The sequence below is a fragment of the Hesperophylax consimilis genome, chromosome 8 (genome assembly GCF_061612785.1).
Source record: "Hesperophylax consimilis isolate HC1 chromosome 8, BYU_Hcon_1.0, whole genome shotgun sequence".
In the NCBI taxonomy this organism is placed as follows: domain Eukaryota; kingdom Metazoa; phylum Arthropoda; class Insecta; order Trichoptera; family Limnephilidae; genus Hesperophylax; species Hesperophylax consimilis.
Genome location: NC_142843.1, coordinates 12,267,897 through 12,292,625, shown reverse-complemented (window position 1 = coordinate 12,292,625; position 24,729 = coordinate 12,267,897). Strand labels below are relative to the sequence as shown.

The following is a 24,729-nucleotide window of genomic DNA, read 5'->3' as shown; positions in this document are numbered from 1 at the left end:
GTTGCTGTAAAATATCGCTTCCACTGAGATTGTGTACGGTTTGTTTTGGATACGAGGGCTGGGTCATGGGTAGGAAACCATTGGCATGGATTCCAAAAGGAATCATGTCAGCCGGTTTAATGTGTTCTACCAAAGCACAATTTTTGTAATTAGTAGTTTCTACAATGTTTCGCATAAGGATAATCTGTATATTATCTTCTATGTAGAAAAGTATGGAACAACGGCACAACAGAAAATCTGTTGTTGAAATTATAATATCTAGTAATCAGCAACTTCAGCTTACAATAATTTTCATATATGAACATGTATTAATAAAATAAATACCACGATTAATAATAATAGCATCTCCAATAACAAGTGCCTCCAATTATATCCTATGCATGCGGGACTGTATCTAAATTTCTTTAATAAAAGTGATCTGCCAGTTAGGATGGTCTTGTATATTAATTATCCGCTGTAAATAACATAAATAAATAATATGCAGGTACATTTTAACGCAGCATCACGGTCATTTGCAGATGTTGTACATAACCTTCATTAAATTCATATGAGAAATTTAACATTTTGTTTCGATAATATATGGTATAATAAAATACCATGTACCTATACCATACTTTTTGAACGCTGATTTTTTTTATTTACCGTAAAGGCAGAAATCAAAAAAAAAATTCTCTTCTCTTTTATTTGTTGTACCTACGAGTATCATGTTGAGTAATTTTTATCCCATCTTATTTTTGTTAATATTCTATTGTTTAATGTAGTCTCAACACTCCCAACAAGGATCAAATTAGAGTGCATATCCCTCTCATGTAGCTGGGAATCAAATTATTATTTTTTCATTATTATTATTATATTAATATAAATTATTAAGGCTTCTTTTATGTAAAAGCCCTAAGGGTGTAAATAAAAATAAATAGTTTTGTATTTTTGATCGATGAACCAACAGATCAATGCAATTAGTTAGCTATAAGTTTTTATTTTTACTTTTTTAAATTTTAATTCTATTATCGTAAAAAAACATTTTACAAATGTTTACAATTTACATAAATACTATACAGAAGATGTTAATAATCGGAAACAGTATGTAAATAGGTTAGTAGTAGTGTTTTGTTAATACATCACTAGAAGAAACTGTGCTGAAGTGTTCGCATATTTTTGATATTCTGCAGTCATAAATTTGTAGAAACACAGTATCCTTCTTGAGACTCTCGAGAGGAGGACATTGTGGTTCCACCCATGGCAGCAGTATTCCATATTAGATTAGTAGCATCTTGAGATAAACATCATATAAAATCATAATTTTAAACAGTTATTATAATAGATGGTCCAGTACAGGGGTCGGCAGACCGCGGCTCGCTTGCCACATAGGCGTTTGCGGCTCTTCAGAGATGGGATGGAGCCGCCGAACGAGCTTTTAACTTGGAACATTATCAGTATTGCCAACTCAGCTTTTTTGGAGTTAGATTTAGTTCTAAATCTAAGTCATCAGCTCCAAAAGCTGCCCCCATCGGTTGTAATCCGGTTTCTTTGAAAACTTGGCTCTTCTTACTTGAAAGTCTACCGACCCTTGGTCTAGTCCAGAGATCGGCAAACTTATTTGCCAAAGAGCCAAATATGTACATTACAACGATTTAAAAAAAAATAAGAGCCAATTCTGTTTTTTTGATTTAGCAAACATTTATTATAATTTCAGAACTTTATTAAATTACGGGTACCTACGCTGAATAAAACTTGATATCATATTTAATAAACATTTTATTCATTGATAAAAAAATAATATATAATTAAGGAATCCATAATGAGACATCTCATTCAAAAATCAAAACAAAAGTTAGGTCATTCTACCTCCGCGGAACATGAAAACAAATATCTAGAACTATAATAAATACCTAGATCTGTGAAAAACAAATAATATTCAAAACCAATAATATTGTGGACAAATACCTAGATCTGTTAACCATTGTCAAAAATAAAATAATTACTATCGTACATTATGAATATTATGATCAAAAGCATTATAATAATTAGTTAAGTATTTTAATATTAAGTATTACACTATTAAGTGATTATAAACAACACAGGCTAGCCTTGTGAGGCGGTATTTGAGAAACCTCAACTGTACTTTTATTTTCTTCTTACCTTCACAATATTATGTGTATTAATAGTTTGTATTAATAGTTCTTCATTTTTGTAAATTTTATAACCTTAAATATAAAAGTTACAAATCAATGTACACCATAATATGTATGTATAGTTGTATGTCTGTCTCGACACAGGTTTACCCTAGTGAGACAGGCATCGAAAAACCACTTGTAAAAAACCTTATATAGATTAATAAAAAAAAAATTAAAAAATGTGTAAACTTTCCTAAATAAAGATATTATTATTATTAATATTACCTATTAAAATATGAAGTTGAGATATAATTATGTTATTACAAACAAATAAACAGAAAAAAATGAGAAATTTCTTTCAATCAAACTGATTGACCAGTTTTGTAAGATTTAAGTAACGTAAAATATTGTACAGAGAAAAATTAAAAAAAAAAACAGATTAAAAATAATATATATTAAACCATGACAATGACAATCACAATAAGTTCTTAATGCAAACCATGCCCTTGCATCTCCTTCGAAAGTTTGAGTTAGTTAGGATTGTATGTTATTGTTCTTAATTTTAGGCACGATTCCAGGTTGTCATCAATAAGACGACTTCTCAGTTTACTCTTGATAAAGTTCATGCTTGAAAAAGATTGTTCGCATGAATATGTAGAACCGAAAAGGGATAGTACAGAAAAAGCGAGTTTTTTCAGCTGGTCATAAGAGTTGGGAATACTATTCCAAGCGTTGAATATGATCATGTCTTCCTTCTCTAGGTCTTTCAAGGTAGACCACTTGTGTTGTGAACTAAGCTCACATTTTTTCTCCTCCAGTATTTCTAAATCAACACAAAGACGTTCAAATTTAGAGCTCCATATTTCCTTGTTTTTTAAATCCAGCAATTGTATTTCAAAGTTACCAACGTCAATGCCAAAAGGAGAAAAAATAAAATCTGCTATCGAAGCATTAAGAGGATGTTTGACGAATGCTAAGGTCGCTCTGCTGTTTTTAAATTCCTGCTGAGAAATGCTTCCCTCATATTTAAGATGGTTGTTTTGAAGTAGTGCTTGTCAATGAAAGAAAAATTTTTTTGGCCATACTTCAGCAGACTCGGAAAGTGAAACAATGTTTCCCTTGCAAAATCTTCAGCAAAGAGAGATAATTTGTTTTCAAATGAATCGACTTCTTCTAACATTGAAAAAATTATATATTTCATTTCCCTTGTAGTTTATGATTAAGTTGATTTAGATGAGACGTAACGTCTACCACGAAATAAAAGTTTTGAATCCAGTTATCGTCTGTTAGTTCTGGATAGTTAACACCCTTCTCAAGGAGAAATGCTTTGATTTCTGGAAACAGCGATTCGAAACGCTTTAAAACGTTCCCTCTTGATAACCAACGTACCTTGTTATGAAGCAGAAGATCACCGTACTTACTCTCCATTTCAACTAAAAATTCTTTGAATTGGCGATGATTAAGAGCTTTAGCTAAAATGGAGTTAACAAACATAATCACCAATTCCATAACTTTACAAATTTCTTTTGGAAATGTCTGCGCACAAAGCGCTTCTTGATGAATGATGAAATGGTAAGCAAGTATCTCGTGACTTTTTTATCTTTCAAAAGAGCAACAAACCCCTTTCTGTGGCCGGTCATACTTTTTATCCGTCTGTTGAAATCGACACAATTTTTTCGAGAGAAATTTGATGTTTATCCATACATCCAATTACAGCGTTTGCGATATCCTCTCCACGCGTCTGACCTTTGAGTGGCAATAATCCTAAAAGTTCTTCTTTAGGACCTGTATGAGAAATAAATCTTACAAAAAGCGAAACCTGCGCTGTATCATTTATGTCACAAGAATCGTCAACTGCTATTGATAAAGCCGAAACCAATTTTAGATCTTCGATTTGCTGGATGGTTATATTCGAAGACATCTTTCATTGTTTTGGCAGACAACGGTAACTCTTTTATTTTTTTTTAAATTTCTGCCTTGTTCTTAAAATCCCGAAATAGTTCTTCGGATGCCTTTACAAAACAACTTTTAATGTATTCGCCGTCTGTGTACGGTTTCCCAATCTTAGCAATCTCTCGACTAAAAACAAAACTTGCCATATTAACATTACTGAAAGATTGCATGCAACCCGACAAGCGCCGACCACCGTGCCGTAGCAACGCGACTGGCATGGCGAGGTGACTGCTATCCAACGCCAACCAGACTTAATGAAACGCGAGAAGAGTCTCCCTCGCACCACGCACCCCGTAGTCGTCACCCGCCGATACCATCGGCGCGTCTTGCGCGCCTGTCCGTGAACTTTTGCGCGGGAGCCGCACTTAAGAGGCTAAAGAGCCGCATGCGGCTCCGGAGCCGCACTTTGCCGACCTCTGGTCTAGTCTATGGTTAGTAATAAGATAGAGCATATACATATATATATATACACCGTGTTCCATGGCCCATACCGCGAAACTTTAACGGTGATTATTATTATTATTATTCATGAAAAAAGTGTTCGAATTAAATAGTTATGTTGGATTTCTCATTTTGTGTGCTTTACAGAGCATTAGTAAAAACACACCTTTAAAATTATTATTTTTCCCCACTCGGTCAGCTGTTTTATTTAAGATGTGAGGGTAGCCATTTTGTTATCCGAACTCGTGCATTCCTCCATTACGCGCAAAAGCAAAGCTACAATTACATTGGACAAGTATGATTTAAAAAAAATGGTAATTAGAATTGTTTAGTTTACAAAACTGTAATTATAAACTGTAAGGATTTTAAAAAATTAGATTATCATGAATAATCATCGCCAAAAGTTTCGCGGTACGATCGTGGAACAAGGTGCTAATATATTTGAACAGCGCCCATGAGGTGAATTTTCACAAAAAGCGGCACTGTACAAATCATCTAAGAATAATTATAATTAAAGGAGGAAAATTGTGGAAAGGTTGCCAATACCTGTCATCACTTCGAAAAGATCAACGTTCTGGTTCAAACTGCGGCGGTGGATGTTTCCTGACGAAGTATCCACCATTAATTAGACCTTTTCTTTTTTGGTTTCGTCCCTTTCCGGAGTTCTGTTTTGACTACCAAAACCAAACAACTGTTGTACACCTACACAAGTAACATCTCAAATGAAACAATTTCATCGTATTTTTACTTTTGAATGATGAGGAGAGTAAAATACAACTTTAAAGTCAAGACAAACGAAAAGTTCTAATAATAATAATTGCTAGTTTTGTAGTAAAAACGAGAGTTTATTACATCAAGTCGTAAAAAGTGCTTCAAAAGAAAACAGTCAATTAAAATAAGATTTTTTACGTAATTTAGTGCAAGTATGACATTATAATAATTAGACAGCGAGGTCACCCAACCATAGATACCAAATTATGTGCTTTAATAGCCGTTACATAAATTTGTTATTAAGTAGGTACTTGCCATTAAAAAACATTTCAACATAAAAAAATAATAACGATTGATAATAATCATACACTTGGTTGTAATAATTTAAAAAATATTTAACGTAAAAAGATATTGTCTTTATATGACACCACATGCGAAACTAAACTTTTTTGTACGATTGGGACTACCCATAGAATAAAGAAGGACGATATATTGATTTTGTGTGAAAATTCGAAAAACTCTATTTAAATATTTTTTAATTTCAAGTAAATAAAATTTTTAAACGTTGTTATCAGGGTCTGCAAGTTTTTTAAATTTTATTATTGTGATAGCTGTATCGCATGTATAAAACTGTGGTCAGGCCACTCTGAGACGACCTCTTTATATAACTTTATATTTACCCTATTTTTATTTTTATGATGTATCAAATTATTTATTACTATTTTCGATAATTGATATTTTGAGGGGCAATTACCGTTTCCCCCAGAGACATTGAATGTCTATCGTTTCTCCTTATATACATTAAAAAAATATATATACATATTACGGACTACCTCTGTCACCCACAGGTGGGAATATTAATCCGACTTAGGAAAATGTTAGATGGGAAACGGAAGGTTTTGAAATATACCTGATTATACAGTTCTAGTTAGTACCTAACATGGTTAGTTGTGAATGGACGCCTTCCCGACCAGGGCGATAATGAGAAGATTTACTCTGGGAACGAAACACACAACTTTGAAACCCTGCATAAAATCCCCTACCACTCTAACTAGTCAGTTATTCTCATACCTGTGCAAAATATCCATTTCACATTATTATTTATTTCCAATTAGTTTCAAATTTCCAATTATTTTACCTTGTATAATATCAGAAAATCACCCACGGACGGTACGCGATGAATCCATTACAATATCTTACTATAGTATTTGCCTGCAATAACACGTAGTTATAATGCGAATTTAAAAGTATCTAGTCACGAAACAAACAAAAAAAACCGCATTTGACATTTGCAACATAACACGATGGTCCTTTTAAGGTTTAATTGCATCATCAGGCATTCCCATTTAAAAACAATTTTTTGCATCCGCGAACGTGCACCATCCGCGAAAAGCGAACACCGCGATAAGGTCATAAAACGAGACACGATGAGAAGGGAACTAAGTGGCTTAATTCACTTTTCAAGGAGTGGTTAGTTCATGGGACCGCCGAACTAACACAAGTAACTGGCAATATTAAGGTGCATCGTATGCAAAAGCAAAATCGTGAGATAATGTATTAATAGTACAAGGCGTTGTGAGAGAAGGGAATATTTTAAGGCTTAACCCTCTTTTCATGGAGTTGTTACGTACTATGGTACCAGATAATGAGTCTAGGTCACACATGATATTTTATAATCTTCTTCGTGATAGTTTATAGGTCAAGATTTTGGCAAAGAGGTAGAAAGAAGAACAAAAGAACTACGTGTTAGAGTTTCGTAATGGTAATGAGCAAAAAATCTTTAAACGCAAAGTTAAGTGCACTTCGTGAATTTAAAACTATAACAAAATTAATAAAAACTATCTAAAGAAGTGTAAATGCTGCCCAATTGATTAATTATTACAATTTTGTATTGACAACCCGTGGCGGCCAGCGGTAAGGAGCGTCGAAGGTACGCACTCCCTAAATTTCGATCAATCTAAAAATAATTACCAACCAATAATAATACCACCAAAAATCAAAGCAAATAACAATAATACTATAAAAACAGGCTCCATATCACTCACCGAGAAACGCCGACCAGGAAAGTCAATTATCTGTACGCCAAGTGTGTACGATGACCAATGTATAGAAATTTCTCCGAAACAAGAGCGGCGCTTATCAATGCCTCAGAACTCGGCGAGAAGGTTTTTTTTTTTTGGTTAACGCAACACCGAACAAGAGTCCCAACTGCTTCCAACCGTCTGGAGCCAGTGAGACTATGGCATCCATTATGGTATGTTGTGAGGCTAAAGGTAGTGGGGAGGGGAAGGAGATGGCACAACATACACAGTTCGCAAACGGATAATTTCAGCTGGTAGTATTCGTAGCTATAGCCTAGCGTGTATAGACTGATAATGTTTTAACGCACCACCCATTTGAGATGTAAATATTATAATCAGGGTCTATACATGAAGGCGTATTTCAGGACATGTAAAACTTTAACAAATTATAAAACAATTTAAGTCAGTTTAAGCTATTCTAAAATGTATGTATTTATTCTAAATGTATGGGATGGATTCGAACTGCTTTCCCACAGCAGTGTGCCCGAATAGGTATCAATCATAGAAACGGAAACACTTAGTTTAACATGCAAAAAACATGCACTGTTCACAAATTAAATCATCACAAGTCACGTAACAAAGCTATTATTTCATTTTACAAAAATGAAATGATGCAAGCGTGATGATGAGTGGTGAATATCGAATATCGACTGCAGGTTAAAAACAGGTGGCCAATTCAGGTGCCGAATGGCGCGGAAACGATGATGAACTGGATCGTCACAATCATCAGCATCATCGTCATAAAGTTCAAACACTGCTACGAACTATTTTCACTTCATCATTAGATAACGCATTATATGTAGTTTATAAAATCATGCATCTCCATAAAAGTATACACCGCGATGGGAATCAATTTCAAAATATAACAATATGAAAAATGCTTTCGAAATTATGCAAGAGTTGATATATGTGTATGTGTTATTGCACCTACCTGTTTTTCATGTATAAGGTACCACTATAATAAACTGCATTACTGTATCATTGTTACAATATTATGCAGAAAGGAAAAAGTGGCGTAAAGATCGCCCAGGCAGTCCTAGCAGCCGCCGGGGAGATCAGGCGTCGATTCAAACGAACAAACATTTATATGAAATGTTACAATTGGTTAGCGAATTGTTGCGAACATTTTAGAATACAATGCAGTAGTAATTTACTTTATAACGTAGCATGGAAAAATACTAGGTATTTGTAACACTCTTGTCAACTAGACACCGAAAGCAAAATCAATTATAAAACAAGATTATAAAAAAAAAATTAAGAGTAAACGCACAAAAATTAAAAAATTTCTGCTTTGCTAATTATGTCGTTTAGTATAAGAACACCTAGGACACAGCAAAATGCCATTACAATACCGGATTTAACTTTTCGCGATCTCGGTGGCCAATGGTAAACTCCTCTAACTCTAAAAGTCACGGGTTTAAATCAACGCTTCCAACAATTTTGCTTGAAACATTGAGATATGCTTGAAATGTTTTACAATCAGAACTAATCCCAACCTTACTCCTCTCACCTACTCAGAATAATGTACCAAAACGGCGATGACAGATTCACTGGCTCCGGGCCGTTGTGACTATTGTGGGTCATCACGAATAACAAAAAACTCTTCTACAGAAGAATAAATAATAATAACTGACGGTTATCATTAATTCCACGATTCGTCAGGCTTTTTTCAATTTTTATTTGTACGGTCGTCTTTTGTGTCACACTGACCACAACAGGTTTCGAGCAAGCTGAAATAATATTGATGATGCCAATATATTCGCAGGTAAATAAACTTGTTGTCACGGGCCTTAAAGCTTACATGTAGTTACAAACATGTTTTTTGAAGGTTAATAAACCGGATGCGTTTGTTAAAAACTAAACAATAATAAATAAGAACTCATTTGCGTAGATTAGAATATTCCTAGTAAAATATAATGTTCAAACACCTCCTCCTATGGCAGGAATCTGACTTATTTTGAAGAAATATTTTAAATTAGAACTGGTTATTTTTTGTAAGTTTGGAGAGTTCCATAAAGCATTATGGAACCTCGATAATTAACTGATTCTAAAATCTAAAAGATTGAGTCGAGATTTTGCTAGATATCGCCAGTTCAAAATGGTCTCTCAATTGATTTTTTTTAATAGTTTCAATTGAAAAAAAAACCATGGCAAGCCACGGTTGACATTTAAACAACTTGCCGACATTTATTTTTCCTCCCTCTTACAACATGGAGCTCTTCGAGATAAAGGTTCACTTCTTTCACTCCTTAAAAGTACCCTACAGACAGTACCTTACTACCCAAGGACTACATAGGATCCGAGGCAAAAATCAGAGCACATTGTGTGGTAGAAATATTACACAATATTTATAAATTCAATTGTAGTAGCTTAGCAGAATAGAGCAATACTTAGAGTTCTCCATCATCAACCGAGTCAATTGTTGGTAGTATAATTGCGGCTGATTCAAAGTTTATTAGGCTTTATTGCACAACGCCGACAAAACAATAATTTTACAATCACAAATATAATAGCAAGCAGATGTTATATGCAAAACACACACAGCCCCAGTTCAAATAACGATAGTACACATACGTTTGGAATATTTCACGTGATGGGACGGCCGGCAAACAATGTCAATCAATTTAATTCATAATTCAATTTACACTATAAAAACACATTTTGTAGCGAAATATCTCAAGTTTACTACGGAGAGTGGAGAGCTAACTTAAAAAATTATACTATATTTTTATTACTGGAATCCATTCGCACATTTGCGTACCTTTTGCGTGCCTTTTGAGATGCCCCAGATACAAGTTGGTGGCACCGTCGCGCCACTGAGAAATATACATATCGAGAGCATAACATTTCAAAGAATCAAATACAAAATGAGTATTTAACAAGTCTGTATTGAGAAAAGACTGCTAAATCGTACTTAGAATCTATGAGCAGCTAAGGCAAGCGAAAATAATGTTAAATTATTAAATCAAAAGTGCAAAAGGCAATGAACGTATCTTCAATGTTATGCAACAATCGAACAATCGTTCATCAAACTTATTCATTATGTAACGCGAAACGTGAGAACTAGCCAACTTTAGGCGGTAATAAATTGGCTCTCACACTTAGACTTAATGTATTGTGCAGATTATCGCTTGATAATGATTCCCTGTTCTTCTGAACAGGCAACCCATTGGGCTAATTATTTCAAACATGGGTACGCATTAAATCGGAAAATAAAGCGTAAAGAGGCTGGCCATAATGAACGAGTTTATAAAAAAATTATAGATTTCGAATGTTCCACATCGCGTGATGCGCAAGAATACGTAGGCCATGTTAAACGTACGAAAGAATACAATACAGACAAAAGATTCGATTATAACAGTGCTAAAAATCCGTAATTAGTGCTGTAATAAACTAATGATACTGGGACAACTTTTATAAAGCATTGAGCAAAATGATGATAATGTTATTAGAAAAGCAGTTATTATTATCAGGACTTGAGCTTCCCCTAGTGGGACAAGCGTTCTATTATTTATTATAATGTATTTTAAAACATTCATCAATAGTCATTTCAACCAAGACTGGCAGAATAACTCGCGGTTTAAAGTTTAGATAACTCGACCTAGTTCAAATCCCGGTCGCGGTAATAACGTTTTATTCTCGTGTGATTTTTTTACATATATAATTTTATAACTAAGATTGATTAAGTATTTAAATATGCGGATATTATAAGATGAATATGGCAATATTTTCAAAGAATCGCCGCCATTATTCTGTAATTGGATAGACTCATCTACGAAAGTCGGTCGGCACCTGCAGCAACAAAGGATTGTTATTTCGCAAGCATAAATTACTACCTATATAAAAATAAACTGCGAATCGTGAGGGAGCAATAACTGACGGTGGTGGTGTTAATATAGTAATCCAAGGAGCCCGCACTGTTAAGCCAGTTCACTTTCGTTCTTGCAATTCGAATATTCGAAATATTGCGTTGAACGAGGACTACTAAGAAATAATCCAGCAATTTTAAAATTATTTAACATAATTTTTGTCCAACCCTTACAGCTATAAAACCTGGATTATTACCAAAAGATTGCGTTTGAGGGACCAGGTTACCGAAATTTGACTCTCGAGAGGCGTTGGGAGACAAAAAAATATATGAAGAAAGGGCTGAGCAATGAAACCAGCAGAATGACTACCGACTAGAATTAAATCGTCAATTTTAGACTGAAGTTTGTCGCCCCAGAAAAACGTAGAAAACAGATGCAGAGTATATGTTAAGAGAGACTTGGTTCTGGGCAATAGGCATAAAGTGAACCAATGACAACGAAGAAACACAAGATTGTGATGCATTGTGGAAGTAAAGAGTCCCCGACTTGGCTACGAAAAAGGGATCATGATATTAGAAAATTTCGAAGATAAATAGAGATCCAAAAGAATTAGACAATTGGAAAACGAGATGTATTTTATAAGATATTAACATGTTTTAAGGAAATTATAACATAGATTAGAATTTCCAAAGGACGCTAAAAGTGGCACATGAGTTGGGTTATATTATTTCAAACAGAAAAGTATGGATGAATCAAGGAGGGTGTGCCAGGAGATACATCTCAGTCCCATCTTATCTTTCTTTACCCGCGAGGTAACAATACTAATAATAGGTACTCTTCAACTTACGTCATAACTCAAATACTACTACAGGGTTAAAATAAGCTTTGGATTAGAACCGTGATTTATCGGTTGCGGTAACAAAACCGAACACCTTTACATCCTCAGTCCTCATAGCTCGGCTAGTGGGGACTTGGCGAATGTATTTTGCAAGTGCGGTTGGTTGGTTGGTTGCGCGCCCAGGGCTGGTCGTGCCGGTGGCGTGCCGAAGTCGTGACGAGGATTGGGGTCACTGAAGAAGCGGGACGATTGAAAGGGAGATGAGGCTGCATCTAACACGAACTTTCAACGTCATATAATATGTAATACAACACACTCTAAACTGGCTAGCTTCTCCTATGTACGGCAGATACATAGATCACCATGCAATGTTGAAATGGCTTTCTTATGGGAGTACGTGTGTGTATTGAGTGTATTGGACATATTTCAGATTAAGTTTAATCTACATAAAACCAACAAACAGTGACTGCCACTTCTAAGGCCACTCCGAGGGTACCGTACGAGAGTGTATAGTAAGTAGTGCCAGAGAGAGGTCGCACGCACGTCACCGACGATCGACATCTTCCTTCTCACACGTCTTGTATAAAAACGAAAGACAGTAGATGCTGGAATGATGTCACGTACGACTTCTCTCTCCGGGACTGCTATAAGCTGTCTCCCCGACACTCAGCAGAGTGTACAGCTTCCATCGTACTTGATAAACAATGCTGAACATTCTTCATTCGCGACAGTATCTGGACAGTGCACGCACATTTCATTTTAATGCTCGTGTTGTGAGATGGACAGCTTCAGAGATGGACATGAAAGAATCAGTAAATACAATTATTGTCCGCTCACATCGTACATAAAAGTTATACGACCTAACCCATACTTTCGCCGTTTCCCATTGATTGTTTGCCGGACGAAATATGCGACGATCATAAATAATATACTGAAGTGGGTTTATAATTTCATTTCGATGCTCCCTCAGCCGGAGCAATCATAAATTCACAGCATCTAACGTACAGCATGCTAGTATTGCTTTGAACGAGTAATATCTACTTACATCATGCTGTAGACCTGACTAAAAGTGCCGGCATTCGTACTTTCACATCTTCCAGACTGATTAATGCGTTTTACACATTTGCCGAACAAAGCGTTTTGCGAGCCTAAAGATAACTCGAGTACCTACTACCTACCTACCCGCAATAAGACCAATATGAGGTGTTTCTCGCAGACGGCAAAATTGAATGCGGAATTCTAAATGGCTATTTAAAGATACTAAAGTGTTTCCTTGATGTCCGAACCTACAGAGAAATCAAATACTAAAAACAACAATTAAATAAACGAACCATCGCGGCATTTTCCGTAGAATTAGGCAGATGATGGAACAGTATTCCATGATTTCTGAATTGAATCTCGTAATTTAATATCGTTTTCCTTTTTGTAACAAATAGATATGATGATATCCTCACTGAGGTCTCCCGTGCTGGGGATTTCATTTATACATTATAACAATTTAGTAATATAGATAATATAAAGTAATTATAAATATAGTAAATAGTGTTTTTCCTGAAACACTTATTAATACATTACATGGCATTTGTGTTCAGTTGAGTTGTTGCGGTTTCAGTCTGTATTTAGTGTCAGTATATTATCGGAGATTTAAATGTTAAAAAATTGTTGTGAGATTTGAATGAGATTGGGATTTTTAGAGTTTAGTAACATAGTATAGGAAGCTTTTTTGTCCAAATGTTGTATTTGTAGTTGCTTGTTGGATATGTTTTAGACCCTGAGATATAGTGTTTCAAATATACGTGTTAGTTGCTATGACTTGTGTTTAATTAGTTTTATTTTACGTCATGCCTTCTTGGAGGAAGGTCTACTCCGACTCTTCTTCCAACCATATGAGCGTCATACATTCTCTCCTGATAATCGCTCTACATGTCCAAACTAGCTCTTTGCCATATTTTTCGGCCTCTCATTCTGTCCGGATCTCCTAATTCATAATACGATCGAAAATGAGTTTATCACTTATACACATGCGCCTCAGGGATTCATTTAATGTTGCAATCAAATAAACGAAGACTAAAATAAGGTTTGCATACTTCCATAGAAAGCTATAAAAAGCTTTTGGAATTGAAGAAGCAGTTGTCCACCATGCATTTCAAAATAATAAGCAATGCTCTAACTGTAAAGAGTATTAGTTCATTGGTCTTAATTGCCTATTAGCAAGGCAATTAATGCTTCGTTAGAGATGGAATTATAGGTTATTAAACATGCATTACTTTACCGGGTACACAATACACAATCTTAGTTGAACTGCAATTTACCTGCTAAAAGTACCAACAGGCATTCCGCGGAGACTTCCGTTGTAGACGGAGAAAAATGATCCTGTTAAAAAAGTGATATGCCAATTTCCTAAAAAAATATTGGTTATTCAGAATATATCGAGAACACTTGTTCATTTCCTAGTAAATATCATGATGGATCGGTAAATATTCGTATGAACACGTGTTACGCCGTCCTGATAAAACATTCGTTTTCAACTGATAAGTTGTTAGGAACTCTGTTAATTCAGTCCCATTTTAACAGAAAAACAAGTAATTAGACCAGATTTTTAATAAATTAACAGTATTTTATATCGGTAAGTTTTCTCGATGTAACCTCTCTTTCTGTTGCATGCATCGTTTATGTGAGAGGGGGATATGTTACAGCGGAACGCCTAAGGAATAGGCTTATAGGCGACGTGTTGCGGAACGAAGGGACATCGAGTGATATTAGTACGAGATCCGCTTCCGCAAATCGGTCAAGTAAAAAGCGGACAAGCCTATATACCTGAGGGGGCATCGCCCCGGGCAGATCTACAAGTTCTTGCGGAGGGAATCCATCCTCCTCACCGTCCGCACGCCCGACGTGACTAATTTCCTTCGTAGAAGCCGCTACCAGAATTCACCAGAATTGTGAACCAATTTTAATCAAGTGTTATAAGTGTCACATGTGGCTATTTGTTGTGTCTAAAAAGCGCTTGATCGAGCGTAAGCAAAGGTTTACATAAAAATATTCAGTTTTTTGGAGAAATACACTATTTAGATATGATTCGAGATTTTAACGGCTAAAAGTATTACCGTGATTAATTTTGGGTTATTATGCCGTGTTGCGCTTCCTCCTTCTTCAGCCAATGTTTATTTAGGTCTAAGAAGAAAGAAGTTTACGAATGAGATGACCTAAAAATAATTACCGGCTTTGGATGAGAGCCGTCAAGATTCGACAACACTGGATATAAATAATTAAGGCAGGCGTGAAATTAATATTTAGGACAAATTTAAGGTTTAAATTGTGTCAATGTTCAGAGAAAGAATAATTTTATTCTTCAATTAAATGTAAATAAGACAAAATACATGCATATAGGCAGAACAAATACGCATGAGGAACCAAAGGTTTCTATAAATGGAGAAATCATAAAAAAGTGGAAGAAATTAAATATCTAGGTGTTATTATAGACTCAAAATTGAACTTCTCAAAAAATGCAGACTATACAATTAAAAAAATTGCAAAAAAAATATCATTTCTTGGTAGAATCAGAAACAAAGTAAATAAAGAAACATGCCAGATAATATACAATACAATTATATCACCACACTTTAATTACTGTTCAAGTATTCTTTTTCTCTGCAATAAAGAGAAAATGAAAAAAATGCAAATACTGCAAAATAAAGCAAGCAACACGGATAAGAGACATGTTAAAGGAGCTGAATATTTTGACGGTGAAGCAAACTGTGTATTTGAATGTACTTATTTTTATACATAAAATTAACATAGGGATGATGTCTAAGGAACTGAAAAGAAAAATAAATTACATTAACGAGATACACGGATACGGGACGAGAAATTCTAAGCAAATTAGATTGCCAACAAGAAAAAAAACAAGCACCCAAAAATCTCTGATGTACCAGGCCGTTCAACTCTATAACAAAATCCCGAAGGAAATTGCTGTGATAGAAAATATTAATAAGTTCAAAAATGAATTAAGAAAATATGTCTATCTCAATTATTAATGTTTCTTTTTTTGTGACTTTATTGAAATATTTAAAGAAAGATTATGTTTGCCAAACAATGTACATGTTTATATGTTTATAAAACTATTAGCACACACGAAGATGTGAGCTAACTTAAGATTAATAAATAAAATAAATAAATTCATTTTACATAAATAAAAAAACCTTTATTAAAAGGAGCAACTTAAAATAATACCTGCTTTACAAATTCAGTCAATACAATTATATTTTATCCCGCCAAAATATTCAAACAAATAAAAACAGTTCAAATCACTCTTTTGATGTGCTCTCATTCAGGAAACAGCTTATAAAATAATTATTTTAAAAACTGTAGTTGGTTGTTCAGCGGGTAACATTTAGCACAAAATTGAAAATTTATTCACTGTTCAGAGTAGGTAATTTTCTTACTGTGAACAGTGAAGAGATTTTTGTTATTGAATCCCAGAACGCAGCCTCTTTCCCACCAGCAGCAAAGACCGCAAAGGCCAGGTGTATCTGCGGCCTCAGATAGGCTTCTAAACCAGTCTAGAAAAATCACTCAATACACTTCACCATTGATCGCCTGCGGTAGCCGCTAATTGTGAGAATGTTGAGCTTCGGCAAAATAAAACCACGATGCAGTTGGAAGTTGATAAATAATAATAATTTCGCAATGAACACTGTATGGTACGAATACATGGCGAACCGAGCCACGAATTATAGGAAAGGAAAGAAGCAGCTGCAAGCAGCGTTTCGCGCTATTTGCGGTAGGTTCGTTCCTTTCCTATAAGTTGAGGTTCAGTTCAGCAGTTCGCGTACGTATACGTAAATAACATTGTGGTCTGCGGATGATGATTTCAGACTGTGCGGGATTGATCGAATCTCGTCTGAAGCCACGTCTGGGTTCATTGAATGTCAATACGCGAAATGTTACTACTCTAAAAGTTACTATTCCGTAATGTAAGGTTAGTATTCTCTGATGGTTGAATGATGATAAATTTCTGTAATCACACAACGATTTACTACTGGGTTTGATTTTTATGAGACATTGCAAGGATTGACAGAAGGGTGGGAGCAGAACCATCAAGGGACTGGTAAGGTCCACAACAGGGTTTTAATACCAACCTAAATTATGTATAGTTGTGGACATGGAATAGGCAGAAGAAGATCGAAAACAGACCGAATATATGAAGTAGAAAAAATGTGATTCATGAAGCGTTGGGTCGTTGTAAAACGATGATTGATCGCGTACGAGCGATTGGTAGAAGGCAAGGAAGTAACAAATCAAATCTTCACATTTAGCACTTTGTGGGTAAGTATACATAATTATAATTAGAAAAATATAACAAAGTTTTAATAATAATAATATTTGGATGATGTTTGTAGCGCCGCTTTTGTGCAAAATTACCTCACCTCAAAATAACCTCATGCTGTACAAATATATAATACATCTTAATTATGCTGCATAAATATATAATACATATAATTATATAATACATATAATTACATAATACATATAATTATATAATACGTATAATTATGCTGTACAAATATATAATACATCCAACTTACACTTATATAAGAAAATTTAACCAATACACATAAATACATGTACCATTTAATCATAACCACGTAAACACCTCAGCACAGGTTCTCCCAGTGAGGTGTTCACGAAACATATAACATTACCCACCACAGTGTCACCTACTCAAACCTACCTCACACCCAGCATAAAAAAATAAAAATAAAAACATCATATTAACAACAGTTCTAAATTTATGTATTATATACAAATGTAAATATTTGGTAGACACTGTAATGTATGTATAGAAATAAATAAATCTATTCAATGATCTATGTATATGGAGATAATATATAGTACAACACTTATCTGGTAGGTCACTTGAGATTAACATTAACTAATTGTTTATTAGCGAAATTTAGATACAGAATTTAGGACATAATTGGAAAATTGGATATAATTGGACTTTCCGGAATGGTATATTAAATTTAAGGGTATGACAGCTTAAACACGTAAGTTTTTAGTTAAGACCTGAATTCTGTTGGACTTGTTATGGATCGTTCCTGAGGAAGTTTATTCCAAGCCTTCGGCCCAGATGCTCCGAAAGCGCGATCACCAAACTTAGTATTTGGCTTGCGCTTAGGTTCCATCAGTCTGCCTACAGCTGATACGACTTGATTTTAGTAAAATATATAAACCAACCGCTTTCGGTTTGACCTGAACAAAGGTTCATAATAAAGATCAGGGTTTTATAAAACAACTGCTTATTAAAACATAAAATATAGTGTGTTTAACATTTAGTACAATAAAAAATTATATATAGTATGTTTAACATATATAGAACATTAAAACACATACTATGTTTTATAGAACCCCGATGAAGGGTCGGGTCGAACCGAAACCGGTTGATTTATTTATATATTACTAAGATAAAGTGGTATTCAAACTAAGTTATTTTATTTCAATCATTATTATGACTTTAAAAATTTACGATAAATAAATCCAAAAGCATAAGCTTCCCACTCCTCAACAGATTCTCAACAGAGTTAACGGCAGAGAATTTATGCGGGGTAAAAATAACTGGCTCAAAACAATATTACAACATCATAAAATGAAATATAATGGGGGTGGACAAGACAAAAACAAACAAAAGAAGAATGCCCTTGACATTTCACATCCATAAAATATGATCCAGGATTATGCGGTTCCCACAGGAACATAGGATATTTGTCCAATAAATAGGGAAGTCGGGACGAGGGTGAGAACACTGAGAACCACTACCACTAGTGATGACAGCACACGAGTCCCGACACGCGACCTGGAAGGGGCCTAAACCCGAAATAGCCGAAGGTCGCCCCCATGACACTGGGCGACACTTTGTAAATTTAATCTTTCAATTGAATCAGAACGTTTGCCATTGTCATGTCACTGTAGGAAGTAGTTTTTTTGGCAACCCTACCACAACTAGCTGATAGGAAGTGACACTAAAATGAAGACATTAACCCTTTCAGCCCCAGTGTTAATTCAAATTAACATGAACTTTGTGATTTTTTTTACCGTAACTGTAGCGATTTAGAAAAGCTATGTTTTCGTTTTCTTATAGTTTGTAGTCTTTTCTGTGGCGTCTATTTTTTCCGCTCCGTTGAAATCCTTATTCCCGCCACAAAAACGATCAAAATTTTGACATCTGCTGATTGTAAGTTTCATCGAATTTCTGCCGTCTTTGATTACTTAATTTAAGGTGAGATATCAATATTTTCTACTCGAATTACAAATATTTTCACTCATAAAGATGTGTTCTATAATAATAACATCAGTTCAATTCACTGATCACAGTCATTTCCCAGAATATTGTAAATGAATCTCAATGTTCATTCAAATTAACACTGGTAGTGAGGGACATGTTTTCGACTAGTATGGCGAATTTTTAAAGATTTATTATCCTAGATTATTTCTTTATTTATGAATAAATTTTAGTTAAAATGTTATTTATTTGTACCTTAGTGATTATCACTACATTGTCAATGTGCATTTTTGACATGAAACCTTTATTTGTATTACTTTTGTGTTATGTTTATTTTACGTTACTATGTAAAAAAATACCCTCTGACGCCCAATGTTAATCCAAATTAACATAGAAAAATTTCTAAAAAAAAAAAAAAAAATTAAATGCCAAAAATTTTCAAATAATTTTCTGAGGTATTATCAAGCATTACATATTTTATATGTGTGGAAACAATAATGCGGGTGTGAAAGGGTTAAATATAGTCACTATGATAGATCAACGCAATAATTTCATCGTTATATGGATTTAGAGGAAACACGAGAAGAATTTTCATGAAGTAATTTACCTTTAAAAAAGTCAAGTCTCACATAATATTATGTAGCAGAGTTACAGCTTACGACGCATGAGGAAAAATTATTGGTACATTTTGCCATTTACGGATTACAAAGGCGAACAGAAGTTGCAATCTTACGCATTCAATAATACGATATTACTGTAAGTGTAACGGAACTGGCTGTTGGGACGGTTCATCTTCACACGTGCGTGGTCACTCGTCACGACATGATGGGCAAGTTTACAATTCGGCAGTAATTATGGGCCTCCAACTATCAAACATAAATAATTAAGGCGGGTCTCGGGGTTTTATTTGAGCTATGGTCGGCGGTCCAGCGCGTGAGAAAAACACCAAAGGTGAAACCTTTTGGAAGCTGCGTAAGATGAGTCACACGAGTTTATATCCCTGAAAAAGCAACGGTAATAATCTCGCAAGAGGATGAACTCGATTATGAAGAAAAATGAAATGATGCGTTTAATGTCGCTTCCTCATTGCTGCAAATGTTTTAGAAAGATGCCGAGTTAAGGAAAATATCAGTAGCCTTACATTGTACATCCTGCAGTTAGATTATACCGAGTTCCAAGTTGGAGCGTGAGGCGCCATTAATTATTATTACACTGGTCTCGTAATGTCTCCTAGTACCCTGTACCCTGTTCCTCGCTGCCCGCGGGGTTCCCGGGACTCAAACAGGTTCGATTACAAGTTCAATGTTGCGGCTGAGCGTCTATAATGATGCAAAAAGAGAAAATAGATTACTTGCAGGAAGTTACTAGAAATTATAAGGTAGCAAGATCCCCGTCTCTTCCTCCTTAAACATAACCACGATACAAATTACGCAGACTCAATACTCAATATCCGTAATCCGTTTATATTCCATTTCGATGCGCTGAATACATTATCACGCGAGCAGATTGACATTTTTAAAAAGCGGAACAAAACGAATGACACTCACGATTAACCTCTTTCGGAAAAGCATACAGCACAATACAGTTGGAATAACAGGACCGGTATAATTTGAATTCAATAGTAAACAATGCAACGTCTGTTGTAATGAAAACTAGGTGATTTAATTTACATTAAAGTATGAGCTGGACAAATTTACCGTCAACCTTAAAACCCAGAAGCCAGTAATTGATTGCTAGTCAGAAATTAAATTTAAAAAATTAACAATTAAAACTAGTATTTTTTAAATTTATTTTACAGTTATACATTTATAATCATAATATATAAACATGTCCTTGTACATATATTATGTAGGTACATTATAGAATTTTATATACATAGAATAAACAAGATAACTAGAGGTGACTTCGATACAAATCTGAATGGAAAAAAATGTTCCATTTAGCGAAATAACCAAGCGCTCTGTCTCACTTACACTCGCCTGACATCTTATATCTCCATCCCATTGGAATTTCGTAAACACAGTTTTGTTTTGGAAATAAGCCTCGAGTAGGAAAATATTTGGATCACGAGACATGCCCAATGATGTTTACTGAAAACGAATTAAATATTACATGTTATATGCAGGGGCGGTTCTTCCCTTAGATCGATTGGTGTTTGAACCCCCCCCCCCAAATTGTAATACAACAATAATAATAAATGATGTATCAAAACAACTGGTTTTTTTCTTAATTTATTTGAAATGTATGCGACTTGTCATCTATTGTCTCTAATGCTACGTATACATACGCGAGCCGAACTGCCGAACTGAACCTCAACTTATGGGAAAGGGGCGAATCAACCGCAAATGGCGCGAAACGCCGCTTGCAGTTGCTTCATTCCTTTCCCGTAATTCGTGGCTTGGTTCGCGTTTATGTTCGCAAATGTATACGCACCATAATACAAACGTTCATTCACAACTCCACGCGATTCGCTTGGTCAATTTAAATAATGTACCCAGTTTTGGCATCTTCTGTTCCCACACGCGCCATAAAATAAACGAGATAGCATTATGTCTTTTGTCCAAGTTAAAATTAGGTACCGAAGAAAGCTTAGGGACGCTTAGGTCATGGCCGCGAAGGAGACAGCACGATGAATATTATGTTTTAAAGAGATGGTGACAAACATAATATATGTCGGTTTTTCATTTTACACGCTTTAATGGTTTAATGGTTGTTTTTCAATTGGACAGTTCGGGAAAGGTTTGGAATAATTATTTATGTTGTTATCGATGTATTCGCACCCTTATATATATTTAGATACTGCGAACTCTTATTTTATTCATTTTAATGTTGTGCACAACTGCATTAAAACGTGAACGTCTTTAACATAATTTACGGTAAGTACGAGGATTGTTTAGTTATTTTCAATTTACTTTATTAATTTTTTTTTTCTTATTTTTTATTGATAACAAAAAGATACACGAATTACAAATAAATATAATACAGTCAATTACATAATATATGTATTTGATGGTAACCGGATAAATCATCACAATGATAATTCATCACATCTAAAAAGTTATATAGTCATGGAAAGTGATGAAACAAAAACTTTATTAACTGGGTTATGTAGGTTAGGTTAGGTTAAAAAAAAAAATTTCATCGTTTCAAATGACTTTATATCACTTTTTAAAAGTGTGTTGAATTGTCACTGTGTTGAGTTATCATGGAACCGTATTTGATGTACCCCCATAAATAAGCAGGTAATAATAATACGTATTTAGAGTCGCGGACTCATCACGTACCTACCTACAAATTGATATAAATAATAATATATGCGCATTTTTCACAATATCAAATAAAGATTAGTCACACATTTTTTTCAAATGACCTACCACGCCTGGATCCCTAGAGCCGCCTCTGGTTGTCGTTGTCTTGCCAATTAGTATTAATATTTTACCAAGCATTCATTATAAGAATGATAAATCCGTCCAGCAGTATTTTTTTAAAATTTTTTTTTTTTTTTAAAAGAAAGACAAACATTCCCAGGTTACGAATAACCCAACAATGTTTGAAAATCTCCTACTACCACCACAGAAAGCCGAAAATGTTGCTTGTGTTGTGATGGAGGACTTAGCCAGCCGAGGAATCGAACACGCGACGCTCGGGTGCGACCCAAGCGCTATGCCCACTCAACCACTAACCGGTCAGTGTACAGATATACCAAGTCACTGACTGCAGGCATTGCAAATGTCGCGATCTTAGATAGTTTGATTTACACAAAGCTGCGGAGACATGGTACGAGACGCACGCAGTCGCGAGGGGTCCACTTCCTGATCAGCAGAGCCGTGACTCGCATACCCCACCTGGGACTTGAGACCCGGGACATGAGACGTGGGACCCGAGCCCCGAGACCTGAGATCCGAGACCCGGGAAGAGCTCGTGACAACTATATGGACCGGCAGCCAGTTCGTGATGAGAAAGTGTGAAGCGGGACAGCGCCCTTATGCACGGAATACGTAATGCGTCCACAACTAACATTCGACGGGCGTACGCAAATAATAAGGAAAAGAAAGCCTAAAGCTATTTGGCAATTCTTAGAGAGTTTTTTTGGATTACCCAGGAACGGAGACTTGGGAAATTACGTATTCAAGTAAAGCGCCAGTGAATTAAAATTCATTCAAGATACCAATACCAATTGGATCCCCGCAGCCAAAAACAGAGATGAAAGACTTTTGATTACAGTTTACGTCGGCGAATGCATAATAAAAAAACTCCTTATGGAGTATTACAATTACTATAACTACGACGCCAAAAATCTAATAAACTAAAGAGCTGAAGGTTAATTTTTCTTTGTCACTCAGATGGGAAAGTGTAATGAAAAATGAGAGCGACTAGTTTGCATAATAATGAATGCGCGTAGGTGGGAAAAAGGGAGAAGGGAGGAATTAAGACTAATTAGTTGTAACGGCAACTGTGCAATAATTTAATTTATTTATCTATTCACTTATACATACACTGTCTTACTCATGAAAAATCGCTAAATCGCCGTTCCAGCGTTGTACTAGCTATACTGGAGTTGGGGCCTAAACCGCTGATTTAATATATTATACCCATAGAGAGATTAGATGGATTATTTGTTTTGGTTTTTTTAGAGTGGCAACACTCTGATTTATTTCGCATTCCGCGGCGTGCAACCAACTTCACGTTTATTCATATGTCAGATTCTGTCATCGAATGCCGGGCAATATGATTAAAACCGAATTGAAAATTAGAAGGAAGCGGAATAAAAATTGGGGTGATGTTGAAAAGGTTTGTTTTTAACCTCTTATCTTGGCTGTAATGTTTTATTTATTTGAAATTAGTGTTTAATGATTGTTTTCCGTGTAGGCGTTATTAAAGGATTGCATGGCTGATCACATTAAAGTGGTGGAGAATAAAAATTCTAATACAAATACCCTAATTTCCAAGAGGGAGGCTTGGAAAAGTATCGTAATGAAGTAAGTATACCTATGTATTTTTAACTTTTCTACACTTCCCTTCATAGCTTTGGTAAGTATCTATTTTTAATAAAAAATAACCGTTGTAAATAATTCATTGGTTAAGATCAATGTACCTACTTATGCCACTTAATTAATAATCCACTATTTTTCAGATTTAACACCCTGAGCGATATCCCAAGGGATCTATCTCAAATCCAAGCACAGTGGAAACTGTACAAATTAACATCCAAAAACACACTGAGCCTCTATCGTAGGGCGATAATGGCAACCGGTGGAGGGCCGAGACCGACAAGTCCGTCGGAGGAAATCTACTGACTGGTGGACATGTTGCCCAATGAATTTGCGGTGGACAGCAACTGTCACGATAGTAATTCGTATTCTGCAAAGGTAAATATTGTAGCTTTATTTTATTCAAAAGATAAATTTGTACGATGATAATAATTTTATTAAAATATTGATTGTTCTATCGAAACTGAACTTGTATTTAATGTATAAAGATAGAATAAAAGTTTGCAAAT

At 35.0% G+C, this 24,729-nt stretch overlaps 1 protein-coding gene and 1 long non-coding RNA gene across 2 annotated transcripts in view; one reads left to right on the top strand and one right to left on the bottom strand.

Moving 5' to 3' along the window:
• Positions 1-24,729, bottom strand: part of ssh (Protein phosphatase Slingshot) — a 309,427-nt gene that overhangs the window by 262,633 nt on the left and 22,065 nt on the right. The gene's annotated exons all lie outside the window — the stretch shown is intronic.
• Positions 23,859-24,515, top strand: LOC149421578 (uncharacterized). Its single transcript, XR_016302507.1, has 3 exons — positions 23,859-24,020; positions 24,099-24,208; positions 24,364-24,515. It is a non-coding gene; the product is annotated as an uncharacterized LOC149421578 (long non-coding RNA).